Source organism: Bombina bombina, chromosome 9 (assembly GCF_027579735.1).
Source record: "Bombina bombina isolate aBomBom1 chromosome 9, aBomBom1.pri, whole genome shotgun sequence".
Lineage (NCBI taxonomy): Eukaryota > Metazoa > Chordata > Amphibia > Anura > Bombinatoridae > Bombina > Bombina bombina.
In genome coordinates this window covers 54,121,956-54,137,458 of record NC_069507.1, presented here as the reverse complement: position 1 = coordinate 54,137,458, position 15,503 = coordinate 54,121,956, and the positions used below count along the sequence as shown (strand labels likewise).

At 35.0% G+C, this 15,503-nt stretch overlaps 1 protein-coding gene across 7 annotated transcripts in view; it reads left to right on the top strand.

Moving 5' to 3' along the window:
- The window catches only part of ZMIZ1 (zinc finger MIZ-type containing 1), a 528,960-nt gene that overhangs the window by 64,647 nt on the left and 448,810 nt on the right, over window positions 1–15,503 (top strand). Inside the window, exon 2 of one of the 7 annotated variants that reach the window (XM_053692108.1) lies at window positions 9,169–9,284. The exons of the other annotated variants lie outside the window; for them this stretch is intronic. The gene's annotated coding sequence lies outside the window, so the exon portion shown is untranslated. The remainder of the gene's footprint in view (window positions 1–9,168; window positions 9,285–15,503) is intronic. 7 annotated transcript variants of the gene reach the window in all.

Below are 15,503 nucleotides of genomic sequence, written 5' to 3'. Positions count from 1 at the left end.
ATTCAATGGGGTATTCCAAACAAGATGAGGGTTCCCCATAGGACAGGATATACAAAAGCACTGACAGCAGTTTAGTGTAGCAGAGGGTAGCAGCTGGTCCCCTGCCAGACCCCTTCTTTGTGGCACAGCTGGAAGCTGAATGAGCTATAGAATCGGTGGTAGAAATCTCTCCTCCTGGCAACTAATGTGAGCAGTGTACGGGCCTAAGTTCTCCTTCCCTCCCCCCTGACAAAAGCTCCTAGCGTGCTCACCAGAAGCATTGCGTGCTGGGCTACAGACTCCTTTCCAGCATCAAGAGGTTTGGGAGGAGGCATGGGGGGGGGGGGTTGTTGCATTAGTGCAGACATAAATGGACCTTGGGCTGCTCACAGTTTGCATGTGTTTAATCATTACTGTAGGACCTTGTACTTAACTCTTAAGGGCTAGATCGGGATGGCAAGGTGCTGTGATGAGCTTAAAATGTCTTGTTAACCCCTTAGCTTCCAAAGCAATGTCGCTGTGTAGCATAATTCAGCTCTCACTGTGAGCTAATGGGTTCAATGGCTCATTAAAAGTGTCATTCTTAAAGGGAAGTCCTAGAAATGTCCACTTTTTAAATGCTTTTGTAACAATGTAAAAAAAACATTGTGCTGATTTTCAGACTCTTAACCAAGCCCCACAGTGTCAGATGTATACACGCGTTTACAGACTCCTGCTGGTTCCTGTTTATGTTATCTGCTGGTGGGGAGTGTCTGCTCTTTTTGTTTACCCAGCCCCTTTCAGAGGGTGTCCCAGACTACCTCATCAACAATGCTAAACTGGGAGCTTCTAAGTAAGTTTTAAAAAAGGTTTAATACTGGATTTTTAGATCAGTATCTGTGCATATTCTTCTTAATAATAGTGTCTGTTACATGCAGTTATATAAAATTGGTGTATACTGTCTGTTTAACCTGTTATTTTGTTAGCAAATTGTGTATTCTTTTGCAGTCCAAAATACTTGCACTGATTAGGCTGTCTTTGTCTAGAATGTTGTAGGTACAGGGTTCTAAGTCATACAGTATTCACTCCAACATCTATACATTAGTGGAAACAAAATACAGTATTCAGAGATATATCCTACATTGCGACGGTAGGTTACTTAATGTGCAGAAATGGAAGGACATACAATTCTAAATTACATTTTCATGGTCCGATAGAGCATTCCATTTTAGGAGACATTTCAGTCTACTTCTGTTATGAAATTTACTTTGTTCTTTTGGTATCCTTTGTTGAAAAGCATACCTAGGTAGCCTTAGGAACAGGAATTCACTACTGGGAACTAGCTGGTGATTGATGGCTCTGAACAAATGTCTTGTCATTTGTCTAACAGATGTATTCAGCTAACTCCCAGTATAGTGCATTACTGCACTGAAACTGACTTTTAACTATGTGTTTAATTCATTTGCAGGAATTAAACACATAGTTATATAAAAGCATAATTTTCTTCTGTACTTTTATGTCCCTTTAAACATTTTATGTGCAATAGAGTTTTGACATTGATTTGGACATACGGTCTACACCCGGTGCAGTTTAAGTTATAAATCCAATGGTGTTGGCTGCATCTACTATCACTATTTGTTTACCTAGTGTGTATACAGAGCAAAGCCCTAGTCCTCTCCTTGTACACTTGAGTGACACACAGTTCTTAACTTAGACCCCCAAGGGCACTCATTTTGTGTATGGAAACCGTTATGTCTTGACTGCGTGATTAGGTTTGTTTAGCAGTTCAGACTGCTATAATCTTCCAAAAAATGCGGTTTTGATCCAGCAAAGTGTTACTGGTTTATACAAGGGACATTTTTATTCTTTTTATTTCTTTTTTTTTTAAAAAAACAAAAGTGTATTTCAGTTTTCTATGAATGTGGCAATTACTCTGATCAACTACTTATGCTAATCTGACTGGTTAATGGCAAATTAATTACTCTACAAATAATAAAAAAGAAAGGCACGAAAATAGATAAGCTCTTTTGGTTTATTGGACTGAGGGGAAAAAAACTCACTCTTATTATCTGTGGGTAAAATAAATGTATAATAAAACTCCCTATTTGAAAGGGTATAAGCTTGCCACTTGTAGTTAGTTTTAAAGGGATATTAAACTAAAAAAAATGATGTGTGTTTGTGGGAAGTTGGTTTGTTTTTTTCCATGAAAAAAGATTGAAGCGACATAATGCTCAAAATATTTTTGAAAATGTATTGCAAGGCTGGACAGAAACAAAATGTAATTTATATTTAGAACAGGATGGTTTTTTTTTTTTTTTTTTTTTTTTTTTAAATGTATTACAATTTTTTCTAATTGGGTGCAACAATTTTTTTTTTTTTAACGTCCCTTTTAATTCTTTCATATTGATTAGACTTTTGCCATATTATATTTTAGCTAGGTTTTTAAAGGGACAGTAAGTTCACAATTTTACCTCCTAATAAATGTTTCATAAAGGAAATTAAAATAACCTTCCAATATAAATTTATTATTTATTTTGCAATTGATTATACATACAAATCCCTTAAAGTATGCCCCAGTTTGTTTAAAAATCTACATTATACAGTGATTTATTTTTTATTAGTGCTATTGCTCTCTCTTATATTTTGCCATAATTAGCTATCAAAGAAGATAAGATAAATAGGTTTTAAATGGTCACTAAACACCTTGTTATTCTAATATATAATGTTTAGATATGCATAGTAAAACAACTTTACAGTACACTTTAATTATTTATTTTGCCCCCTTTTCTGGTAATTTAGCCGATTATATCATTTGCAGAGCTATACATGCTCCCTGCAGACTTATCAAGGCTAACATTGCTACATATCTGTCCCTAATGAGGAAACTACAAAACAATTCACTGTATACTTAGTTTATGACCCTGGCTAGCCTTGATGTCTGCAGACTTCCAAATAATACAAGTGGTAGGAGGAGTTTGGTTATTGAAAAATAATTGCAGCAAACAAGACATTCATTTGTTTTTAAAAATGTTTACTGTTGGTTGATATGTTATTCTCTAGAAACACATGATCTTGTAATTGCATAGTGGTTATTTTCCCTTTTTATGGGTTATTTCTTGGGCTGCAGTGCATTGCTAAACATTTACATTGTCTGCAGTTTTTTGTTGTTGAACGTTTTGTACCATATTCAACCTGTGATATGTATTAAAACTTTTTGCCGAAATGTGTTTAGAGATTATTATAGGAACAAATAGGGTGAAGGGGTTTAGGAAAACCTAGCCTATGCATATGACTATCTTAGAATTATAGGGACAGTGTACTAGAAATATGGCTTCCCCTAAATGTGTTTCCAGTTAATTGTTATAACAGCTACAGAGTTTAAAATGTATGTTGGATTATGTTTTGTATATGAAATGGGTGTTTTTGTTAATTGAAACCACAACCCATGAAAATGGGCTGAAGTTGCATGGAGAACAGACCTTATCTTTCTTGCTATCCACAAAGTTATTGTTGTCTTATCTGTCTGTATACACAAAATGAACATTTAGCACCTATCTCTCCCTTCCCACTTATAGTGTAATTTTTTCTTTTCTAAAGCCAGTACTGCAGTATTAAAACTTTCCGTATAGGTGGCTTTTTAAAAGGCAAAACCAGCTATTTCAAATGACAAAATTAACGTAAAGTAACTATTTGTAAACAATTTAATATTATTCCACATCACTGGGGACACATTATAAGGGGAGATCATTTTCAGTACACTGCCCCTTTTAGTTAGCCCAGCAATTCAGTTATTAATGTCCACTCTGATTTTTTTTTTATCCTGCCATCTACAGACTTATTGTCCTTTTTATAAAATGTTTAATACTTCCATATGTAATCTAATTATATAACAGTACATTAATATAATGGAGATTTAGCCAATAAAATGTGTTACACATTACTAAATGTTGGTTGTTCATCACTGAGGGAATTAAATTAGCTGCTATCCCTGGAAACAAAAAGCTTTTTCAATAAGAGAATCTAGTGGCAGCTTTGTATATGTGATTTCACGGTGTGTCGGGGGAGGTGGCATTTTGGGAGTGTCTTAATCCTCGTTAGCAGGAGTTATCTCTGCACATAACTCTATGCTTTTTTCCTGACTGTATCTCCCATTGGTGCTTCATCCAACCTTCCCCTGCAATGTGCAGGGTCTGAAGTAGCTTTATTATGCCTCTTGTGGCCTATTCTTGTATTTATACACACTTCCTGCCTCATCCCAAGAGCCTAATTATTTCTATTACAATATGCTAGAAAGGCTTATCTGGCCCGATTAACTCAGCGCTTGCTTTCTTTTAATAAGTACTTATTTATGAACTGTTAAGCAAATGCCTTTAAAGGTTGGTGCTGCTGCAATGGGCAATGTATATGGTTACAAAGCATAATCACCAGACATACTTGTAACATTTTATCTCTTATATTCAGCCCTGGACAGTGTACTCTGATTTTATTTCCTCTCTTTTATAGTGTTCCAAATGATCCATTTTAGCTGCTGGAGTGTATTAAATTATGTATGAATAGCTCCTTTACCTTTATTATATCATTTGAAATAGCTGCTTTTGTCTGTTGTATCCTCACTGATACTAACAATTCTTTACTTAAGGGGGTAGTAAAGTTAAAATTAAATGTTTATGATTCAGATAGAGCATGCAATTGTAAACAATTTTCTAATTTACTTCAATTATCTAATTTGCTTTATTCTCTTTGGATCCTTTGTTGAGTGAGTAGCAATACATTACTGGGAGCTAGCTGATGACATTGGGTATATGTAACTATAACATTGCTTTAAATCATTTGTTGGAAAGCATACCCAAGCTAGCTGCTGGTTGGTGGTTTCACACATGTCTTGTGTCATTGGGTGATCCAATGTGTTTATCTTGCACCCAGTAAGGTATTGCTGCTCATTCAATAAAGGATACCAAGAGAATGAAGCAAGTTTGATAACAGAATAAATTAGAATGTGGTTTAAAATTGTATGATTAAAATCAGGAAATAAAACAATTGTTCCTTTTTAAGTAATTATTTTAGAAAAGCTATGGAAAAAAGGTTTTGGTCTTACTGTGTACATGAAGATAAGATTGGGTGGATATAGAGGGCGAAGATAACAAGATCTGCTCTCTCTGCAATTTTTAAGTCCAGTTCATTGGCTTGTGGCTTCTGTTAAAGGGCCACTAAACTCAAAATTAAAGTTTCATGAAAAAAAAAACAACTTTCCAGAATACTTCCTTTATCAAAACATGCACACTATTTTTTATATACACACTTTCTTGTGCCCCATCTCCTACTGAGCATGTGCAGAAGTGCACAGTACTCATATGCATTTTATGACTGGCTGATAGCTGTCACATTTGAAAATTTGCTAGAAAAATATTCTACTGCTCATTTCAAATTCTACTTTGTCTTTTTTTATTTATCAGCTATTCAATTCTACATTATTTTGAAAGTGATCCTTTAACTTTAACAGCTATACCATACATGAAAATATACCTGAGCAAGCAATTTCTCGTATATTTTATACTCTGCAACTGGTATAAGAATCAGAATTGGAAACAAAAACAATTTTACAGTTCACTGTCCCTTTAAGGTCTTCAGAATATATGAATATATATTGAGCTTTGTGTTGCATTCCTGTCTGGAGATAGAGTAGTACCTGATCCATTGCTAGATTGGTTGAAGCTGTTCATTTCATGCCTGCAGAAACCTGCATTAAACACTGTAGGTTTGTGTGATATTACACAGTGCCTGCCATGATGTTTCTGTGCTTGAGAAGAGAAGTCTGGTCAAGCTTCCTCGGGCATAAAAAGACTCTAAACTGAAGTTCCATAGCTGTGTCCCATCGTCTCAGGTCAAGTAGAGAGCAACCTCTTGTTTGTGATCTTGCTGTCAGTGTGCACTCACTAATGCCCACTCACACACAATTGTCAAGGAAGAGGCTACACTTTCACCAGTGTCGTTTTATAGAAGGTGTAATGTAAGATGAATGTACTACAATGTTGTATCGCTTAATCAGCCAGAGAGGCTGCGCAGCGCTCTGCGGTTTTTATAATTTTGCCTTTATAAAAGAAGTATTTTACGGAAATATGTGCCTCAAAAGGGGAAGCTGAAAAAAGTTGATTAAATTCAAATTTGCTGCAGGAATATTCATTCAAATGGAGTAAACCCTATCCACTACAGTGAGGTTGACGTTCTGCTGTGTCTTGTTTACAAAGCTCTTCTATATCCAGTACTGCAGTAATGAACTTTTCTGTAAAGTTGATGGTATTATCACAGGCAAAAGCATCTATTTCAAATGACAAACTAAAGCTAAAGAAGCTATTTGTAAATCATTTTATACGCTCCAGCAGGATATTTGGGAGCACATTAAAAGGGAGAATATTTTACAGTGCAATGTCCCTTTTAATGAACACTTACATGTTCAAATGACTTTTATTAGTGCTCTGTGGTATTCTCTCTCCTATATATTTTTATTTCAGTATCATGTTGGCAGTAATTCTCTGTATTTTTGTTTATTATATTAAAGGTATTGGTACTCTTTATACATCCTTTTTATAATTTATATGCAGTACATTTTTTTTTCTTTCAGAAAATAATGTTGTAGAGTCATTCACCTTATTTCTTGTGCTAATTGACTGTCTAAAACACTTTTTTTGAGGGAGAAATCACTATCCGTTCTCAGTATTGCCTCAGATAACCTTGTTAAAATGTGTGCCGCGTCTTTTTGAATTACTGGCCAATGACTTGACCACAGGCCCATAGGGGAGGAGGTGTTCTCCTGTGGTTGAGGTATATGAATACTGAATACACAAACTTGTGTGTTTATTATTCCAGTCTCAAGCTTTTACACTGCACGAGAATATCTTTATTTTCCCACACTGCAGACTCCGTTAGAGGGTTCAGACTTCAGTGTATGAAGCTGTACTTTTTACAATCGTTTGTATCCTGTGGATTGATGTGATAGATTGATATATAATTCATTGGTTATTTCTCTTAATGAAAAGGCCTTCATTCCGCAATTCTCCGCGTGGCCTGTTAGTCTCCAGAGATGTGGAATATTTGTACATGTGTTAAAAAGGGACGAAGCGTGTGTTACACAACACCATGCACCTGTGGCTTTGTGGCTTATATTTTGGTCAGTTGAGCGAAGCAACTGCAATTAAGGATCTCCAGCGACTGAAAATGCTCAGCATGATAGTAAAGGTATAGAAAAGAGGCAAAAACAGTTTGCTAAACAACTGCACAAAATCTTCTTTTATTTGCAGTGCCATTCACTGACTTGTGCTGAAGCCAGCTATTGGAAATAACAATGAGGAGGATTTATTTCAGTTGATTTTACTTACGGCAAGTAACTTCCTTATTTGTGATCCAAAAATCAAGCTTGTAGAACAGCCACATAGAAATATGTGAATAATATCCGCCCTTGGGTCACGGTCATCTACCAGAGGTTATGCTGAAAGAGCAAAGATTGTTTGGAAAAAGGAAATTGATGTTTTTATTCGCCATTTGGCCATTAGGACCAATCCCTTCAACAAAATATTATAAGGATATCTTAAAAATAAAATCTTGCATCAGACTTTAAAAATGGAGGACAATTTGCATTTAAAGGGACATTCCGGCAAAAATTTGAATGCACATAGATTAACTACATCTTTGAAGAGAAACATATTTGCAGTATACATGTACTGGCAAAAATGCTTCTAGTAAAAGTTATCACTGTTTAAAGGGACAGTCTACACCAGAATGTTTATTGTTTAAAAAGATAGATAATCCCTTTATTACCCATTCCCTAGTTTTGCATAACTAACACAGTTTTATAAATACACTTTTTACCTCTGATTACCTTGTATCTAAGCCTCTGCAAACTGCCCCCTTATTTCAGTTCTTTTGACAGACTTGCATTTTAGCCAATCAGAGCGGGCTCACTGGATCTCCACGTGCGTGAGCACAGTGTTATCTATATGTCACACATAAACTAACACCCTCTAGTGGTGAAAACTGTTAAAATGCCTTGAGAGAAGAGGCGGCCTTCAAGGGCTTAGAAATTTGCATATGAACCTCCTAGGTTAACCTTTCAACTAAGAATACCAAGAGAGCAAAGCAAAATTGGTGATAAAAGTAAATTGAAAAATTGTTTAAAATTAAATTCTCTATCTGAATCATGAAAGTTTATTTTGGACTAGACTGTCCCTTTAAGTGTTAATATTTTTCTTTGCACGTGCATGTGAAGCATAGCTAGATATTCCCAGTGCACCAGCATTTTAAATACTGCAGCTGCTCGCTCAGAGTGTGTGTGGGGCTTGTATCATATCAGCAATTAACAAATGGAGTCATTATTAGATGGTAATAAAAGCACCTTAGACTCTCTATGCAAGTGTTTTGTTTAAAATGCTGGTGCACAGTGCATACTTAAAGGGACAGTCTACAATAGAATTTTTATTGTTTTAAAAGATAGATCATCCCTATATAACCCTTTCCCCAGTTTTGCACAACCAACACAGTTATATTAATACACTTTTTACCTCTGTGATTACCTTGTATCTAGGAACCTTCTTCCAGCCCCCTGATCACATGACTGTGACTGTTTATTATCTATTGTCTTGCATTTAGTACTGTGTTGTGCTAAGTCTTAAATAACTTCTTGGGTGTGAACACAAAGTTATCTATATGGCCCACATGAGCTAGCTGTGTCCTGTAGTGAAAAGCAAATATAAAAGCATGTGATTAAGAGGCTGTCAGTAGATCCTTTGAAACAGTCTGTCATTTAGCGATTTAAATGTTATAAAGTATATTAATATAACAATATTGGTTGTGCAAAACTGGGGAATGGGTAGTAAAGGCGTTATCTATCTTTTTAAACAACAATTTTTGCGTAGACTGTCCCTTTAAATACACTTTTGAAGCAGCTATATAGCTTTATTAGATACATTTTTATTGGTACATGTATATTACAAAAGTGCTTCTATTCAAAACTGACATACATCCATGTGGATTCCAATGTTGGCTGGAATGTCCCTTTAACTTTTAAAAATAAGCAGTTATCATCCAGTCGCATAAGAATTGCATTTTTAATGTATAGAGTGTGATGGTTCTGTTATCGCTTTTTGTCATTGCTGCCCTGTGCCACACACAGTATCTATCCTTGGCACTGTTTTACCTCTGTCTCTCTTCTTTGTTTAGCAACACGATGTCGTTTCTTGGGCAACGCTGGCGATAAACATGAAACTGTGCCTGGCAGGGCTATCTCATGTACCAGTTTGTGAACGGAACTGTTTAACCTCTTCAGTTCCTGAGAGGTAAACAGTGTCTGACTGTCCTTAGTGATTTAAGATGTTAACCTATATTTCAGTAGGTTTTGCAAATGGACCACTAGGTTTGTTTTATTGTCATGATGAATTATTAGATTTTTTTTCTTTATGGGTGTAAAGGTGAACAGGATGAAAAAGTCTGCAAATATTACCATTAAAATTGTCTTATGTTTTCCCCTTATTAGAATAAAATGTGAAAAAAGAACACTTTAAAAGGACATAAACCCCAAATTATTTATTTCATGATTCTAAAAGAGAATACAATTTTAAGCAACTTTCCAATTTATTTCTATAATCAAATGTGCTTCATTCTCTTGGTATCCTTTGTTGGTGGAGCAGCACTGCACTACTGGGAGCTTTCTGAACACATCAGGTAAACCAATAACAAGAGGCATATAATGGGAGCCACCAATCAGCAGCTAGCTCCCAGTAGCGCTTTGCTGCTTCTGAACCTACCTACGTATTCTTTATTATAGCAAGAGAATTAAAGGGACATTAAACACTAAATACATGCTAGATAGAATGATGCATTCAAGGAAAAGATTAGTCCATGAGTAACATGTAGATGTATTTTTTAAAGTTTCATTAGTTGTTTAAAAAGTGACAAAATAAGTGTAAAGTTTTAGTGTCTATAAAACAATGGGAGCTGCCATGTTGTAACTTGTGTTACCTTCTCTGCTGTGGCCAATTAGGGACAGTTATAAATAGGTCACTAGAGTGTGCAGCCAATGGTTGTGCTGGATTTAACAGTGTTCTGCACTTCCATTTCTAACAGGAACTGAAAAGATCACAATTTCAGAATGGAATTACAGGCAAAGAGGACAAAATAAATAATGAAAGTATATTGCAGAGTTGTTTTATATATACAATTTATCATTTTATATTACCATCTCAAAGTGTTTAATGTCCCTTTAAGCAAATTAGATAATAGAAGTACATTGGGGAGTTGTTTAAAATGTTAAGCTCTATTTGGATCATGAAAGAAAAAATGTTGGGTTTCATATCCCTTTAAACTGAAAATGTTTATATTGCAAGTTTACTACAGATTATAAATGTAATTTACCATTGTTACTTCTCTTGGCTTCTGTGTTCCTTTAGTGATTTCTTTCCCAGACAGAATATTTAATGTAACACAAATAATACTATCTTGTAGCAAAACTATTTTTTTTTGTACATGAGCCAACGTATTTTTATTAACCCTTTTAAAAGCTTAAATGCAGTCAGCAGCTAAGATAGGATGCATGATGTCCTCCAAAGGTTTAAAGGTGCAAAAATAAAACGCTCTTATGTGTTAGAGCAGTTTATTATTGCATTGGTACTTGCATATAACCATGTGTTTATGTGTTCAAATGGGTTAAACACATACTTAAAGTCAGCACTAGAGCAGCAATGCATTACTGGGATCTAGCTGAGTGAATGTGGTTAGCCAATGACATGAGAAATATATGTGCAGCAACCAAACACCAGCTAGCTCTCGGTATTGCATTGCTGCTCCTAAGCCTACCTACCTATCCTCTTCAACAAAGGATACCAAAAGTATAAAGTAAATTTAATAATAGAAGTAGATTTAAAATGGCCTATCTAAACCATGAAAGTTTAAATTTGACTTTCATGTCCCCTTAGCTTGTGGTCTGTTCTTATAATTTGGTGAAACAAGAGGGCTTGTTCAACCCACAAGAAAACATCTGCTCGTACAATGAATTGTACTCATATACAGACATTTAATTTTTTAAATATGTTGTCTATTACTTTAATAATCTTTTTTTTATTTGTTTCACTCTTTCTAAATGATTGAAATTAAAAACAGCAGGAAATGCTTTTGTAATGTTTACTGGTTATATGGCCAGTTCCTGCAGCTTCATTATAGGGATGATAGAATGTTGGAATTTTTACAATATACCCTTGACATTCATTCTGCCATTTCTAGGTAACAAATGTTAAAGGGACAGTCTAGTCCAGGGCTCGACAAACCCAGGAGCCTGGGAGCCACTGGCTCCTAGAATTTTACACCTGGCTCCTAACTTTTTGGGTTATTATCCATATATCTATATATAAATCCAACTGTCTGGCTCCTAAAAATATTCCTGGCTCCTAAATATTCTTACTGGCTCCTAATTGTTGAACATATTCGTCAACCACTGGTCTAGTCAAAATTTAAACTTTCACGATTCAGATAGCGCATTTCATTTTAAGCAACTTTCCAATTTACCTTATCATCAAATTTGCTTTGTTGTCTTGGTATTGTTTTGAAAGCTAAACCTAGGTAGGCTCATATGCTTAGACCGTCTCTTATTTAGGGCATTTTGCCAGTTTTTCACAGCTAGACAGCACTAGTTCAGCTGTGCCAAATAGATAATATTGTGCTCACTCCTGTGGAGTTATTTGAGTCAACACTGATTGGTTAAAATGGATGTCTGTCAAATTAACTGTGCAGTCTGCAGAGGGTTAAATACAAGGTAACCACAGAGATAAAAATGTGTTATTACAGTGTTAGTTATACAAAACTGGGACATGGGTTATAATGGGATTAGCTATCTTTTAAAATCATAAAAAATCGGGAGTAGACTGTCCCTTTAACATTTTAAACATTGAATGTAACATTCAAATACATTTGAAAATCAATTTGCCTAAACATACATTGAAATCCATGAGAATTTGCCTTCATATCTGAATTTGGTTTAAACACCTTTTTATTTTTAAATACATGCAGTGCTCATGTTTTATTTGCAATAAATGGTAACTTTTTTTTTTTAATGCCTATTTTTTATTTTTTATTTCTCAACATAGGAGATGGCAAACACACACACACACAAGCAACAAATACATCTTGTAAATAATATTTGATTGTAAATAATAAGCCTGTAATGTAATTAAGGATTAGGATTACATTATCGGGTGGAATGGTACAATGTGTTCATCAGAACTTTTCTGTGGCATTGCAAATCTGTAATTCAGTTATCCATCAATTTATATTTGTATTAAGATTTGATGCTGTTAATGTATTTATGAAATCTGGAGATTGTTTTGTCCTGTCTCTGCCCTTGCGCACTGGGCTGTTTAACCTGACCATGGAATAACTGATGCAGGAAACACAATGCCTCAGTCCTCTTCCGTTTTTGGCATTTTGAGTTTAGGTGCATACGAGAGGGGTCAGGCTGCAGCGCTGGCAAACGGAAGCTGTGCTTTCCTCTTCGGTTTGTGACTGAGAGGCAGAGATAAGAGGGAAGAAACCGCAAGCTGTAACAGACAGGCATAAAATGTATGGATTCCACAGATGGATAGACAGACGTGCGTTTAGTAGTCTCTTCTAGGTTTAAAATGCATTAATCCCAATGTAACGGACGAGATTAACCTGTAATTTTATGTGTGAGATTAATCTGCACTTTTTAGAGCTTTATTAAAGGGGCGGTCTACTCAGTTTATTGTTAAAGTGACACTCGAGTCGAATTAAACTTTCATTATTCAGATAGAGCAGCAATTTTAAAGAACTTTCCAATTTTACTTCCATTAACAAAATGTGCAGTATTTTTATATTTACACTTTTTTGAGTTACCAGCTCCTACTGAGCATGTGCAAGAATTCAGACTATACGTATATGCATTTGTGAGTGGCTGATGGCTGTCACATGATACAGGAGGAGGGGAAAAAGACATAACTTTGAAATTTGTCACAAAAAAATCTATTCGCTTGAAGTTCAGACTAAGTGCTATTGCATTTTTTTTATTGTGCATTGGTTGATTATGCAAATCTACTGTATTGACTGGATCTTTAAAAAGATAGATCACCCCTTTATTACCCATTTCCCAGTTTTGCATAACCAAAACGGTTCTATTTAATATACTTTTTACCTCTGTGATTACCTTGTATCTTGTTTAAAAACAAGTGCTTTAGAGGGATGTGGTAGGCAAACAATTTGTATCATACATATATCGGGGACAACCATTTAAAATTCTAATTTACTTCCCTTTAAATGTTTACGATGATGAAATAAACATCTGTATAAAAAGGATATCGTTTTGAACATCCATCTTTTTTAATTGTTTTTTTCTAATGTTAATATGAAAAAACAAAAAGAGAAAATAAACTTTACTCATATGTGTGTGCGTGCGTGTTCATATGTATATGTGTGTATATCTATCACACACGTATATAGACATATATATGTGTGCGTGCGTGTTCATATGTATATGTGTGTATATCTATCACACACACGTATATAGAAATATATGTGTGCGTGCGTGTTCATATGTATATGTGTGTATATCTATCACACACACGTATATAGACATGTGTGTGCGTGCGTGTTCATATGTATATGTGTGTATATCTATCACACACACGTATATAGACATATATATGTGTGCGTGCGTGTTCATATGTATATGTGTGTATATCTATCACACACACGTATATAGACATATGTGTGTGCGTGCGTGTTCATATGTATATGTGTGTATATCTATCACACACACGTATATAGACATATATATGTGTGTGCGTGCGTGTTCATATTTATATGTGTGTATATCTATCACACACACGTATATAGACATATATGTGTGTGTGCGTGCATGTTCATATGTATATGTGTGTATATCTATCACACACACATATATAGACATATATAGGTGTGTGTATTTTTTAGATACACACACCATGTTCTCCATTTATATAATTTAGTGTTATAAAATGTTCTGCTATGCAAAGCAGAAATTAATTGCATAATTTAGCATCGATTTGTTTAATGAGAATTTGTTCAATAAATGCTGAAAAACCTTAATGCTAGCTAAATTTAGCCTAACATTAGCTTACATTTTAGCTGGGTGGTCCGTAAAATCAGCCGCGTGGTGCACCTATGAAACAGACTTCAGATTGCTTCTGTTTGTATAATGGGTCTTTTCATATGCAGGGGAGAGGGGAGGTTCTGCTATCAGCCCCTTTCAGTGGGTGTCCCAGGCTTATCTCTTTAACTGTTTTAAATTGGGAGCTTCTAAGTAAGTTTTTAAAAGGTTTTGCAGTGGATTTTATATCTGTATCTGTGCATATTATCTTTTATAGTAGTGTCTATTACATGCAATTAAATGAAATTTGTGTATACTGCCCCTTTAAATATAACACTGTTTTTTATTGTTTTAAAAGTGTAAAATACATTATGCTGCAGTATATCTGTAGGGAGGTATTGTAAAATGTTATTTGTAGGTTCTCCGTGGTTAATTCTGAAACAACTCTGATGCTAATGTTATTCAATGCATTTATTACCTTGGAATAACTTTATAGCAGGACAGGCGGATTTTCAGATATGCCCTGGGATACATTACAGAGACAAATATTGTAACAGACACAATACGCAGTTACAATTACTGTCTTGATACAGACCAGGGGCTGAATGCATTTCATTTTTTGTTTGTAGTTGTATTTATCTGATCCCTTGTATTGTGCTTGATCCATTTTGTTTACTACAATTTTATACAAAATTAAGATGACAAATTTTTTTTGTCTAATATTATTCTTAATAATATTTTAACCTCCTTCATGAAAAAACACGATTCACATAGAGCATACAACTTTAAAACCAATTTCTACTTACTTTTTGGAAACCCCCTTTTTTTTATCTTGTTCCCTTCTGTGATTTTAATTGTATAAAAAGTTGTAAACTTTCCAATTCCTAAGTATGGAGTCTGCACTATTTTTTTTACACTACTGTATTCTGAACAATTAATAGGTTGCGCATTACTCATTTACAACTGTCTCTGGTCGCACCAGAAATGGAAACCTAGGTTACAACATGGCAGCAACCTCAAATTTTACTACTTTCTTCAATATTTAAACAAGGAATACAATGTATTCTCACTGTTTTGTATACATTATAATTAATGATGAAATTGACACTGGGTGCAAACACGTGTGCAGTGTTATGTACAGAGAGAGAGCAGAAAGGCTTTGGTAAGAAATGTGTGTTCTTGGGGTTAATTATGATCTTTTCCTGCTGGTAAACTGTAAGCCTACTTACTGCCTGTCACTGCTGAGGGTGCTCTAGAGAACCCGACTGAAAATTTCTCACTTGTATTTTTGGAAGCGTTTTACTTTTGTCTAATTTGCACCTTCATAAGGTGCCATCCCTCCTGCACGTGCGAAAGGTAGCATAAAAATAGCTGTGAATTTACCTCTAGCTGCAGTGGGCTTGTCAGAAACTCAGAAAATCCATAT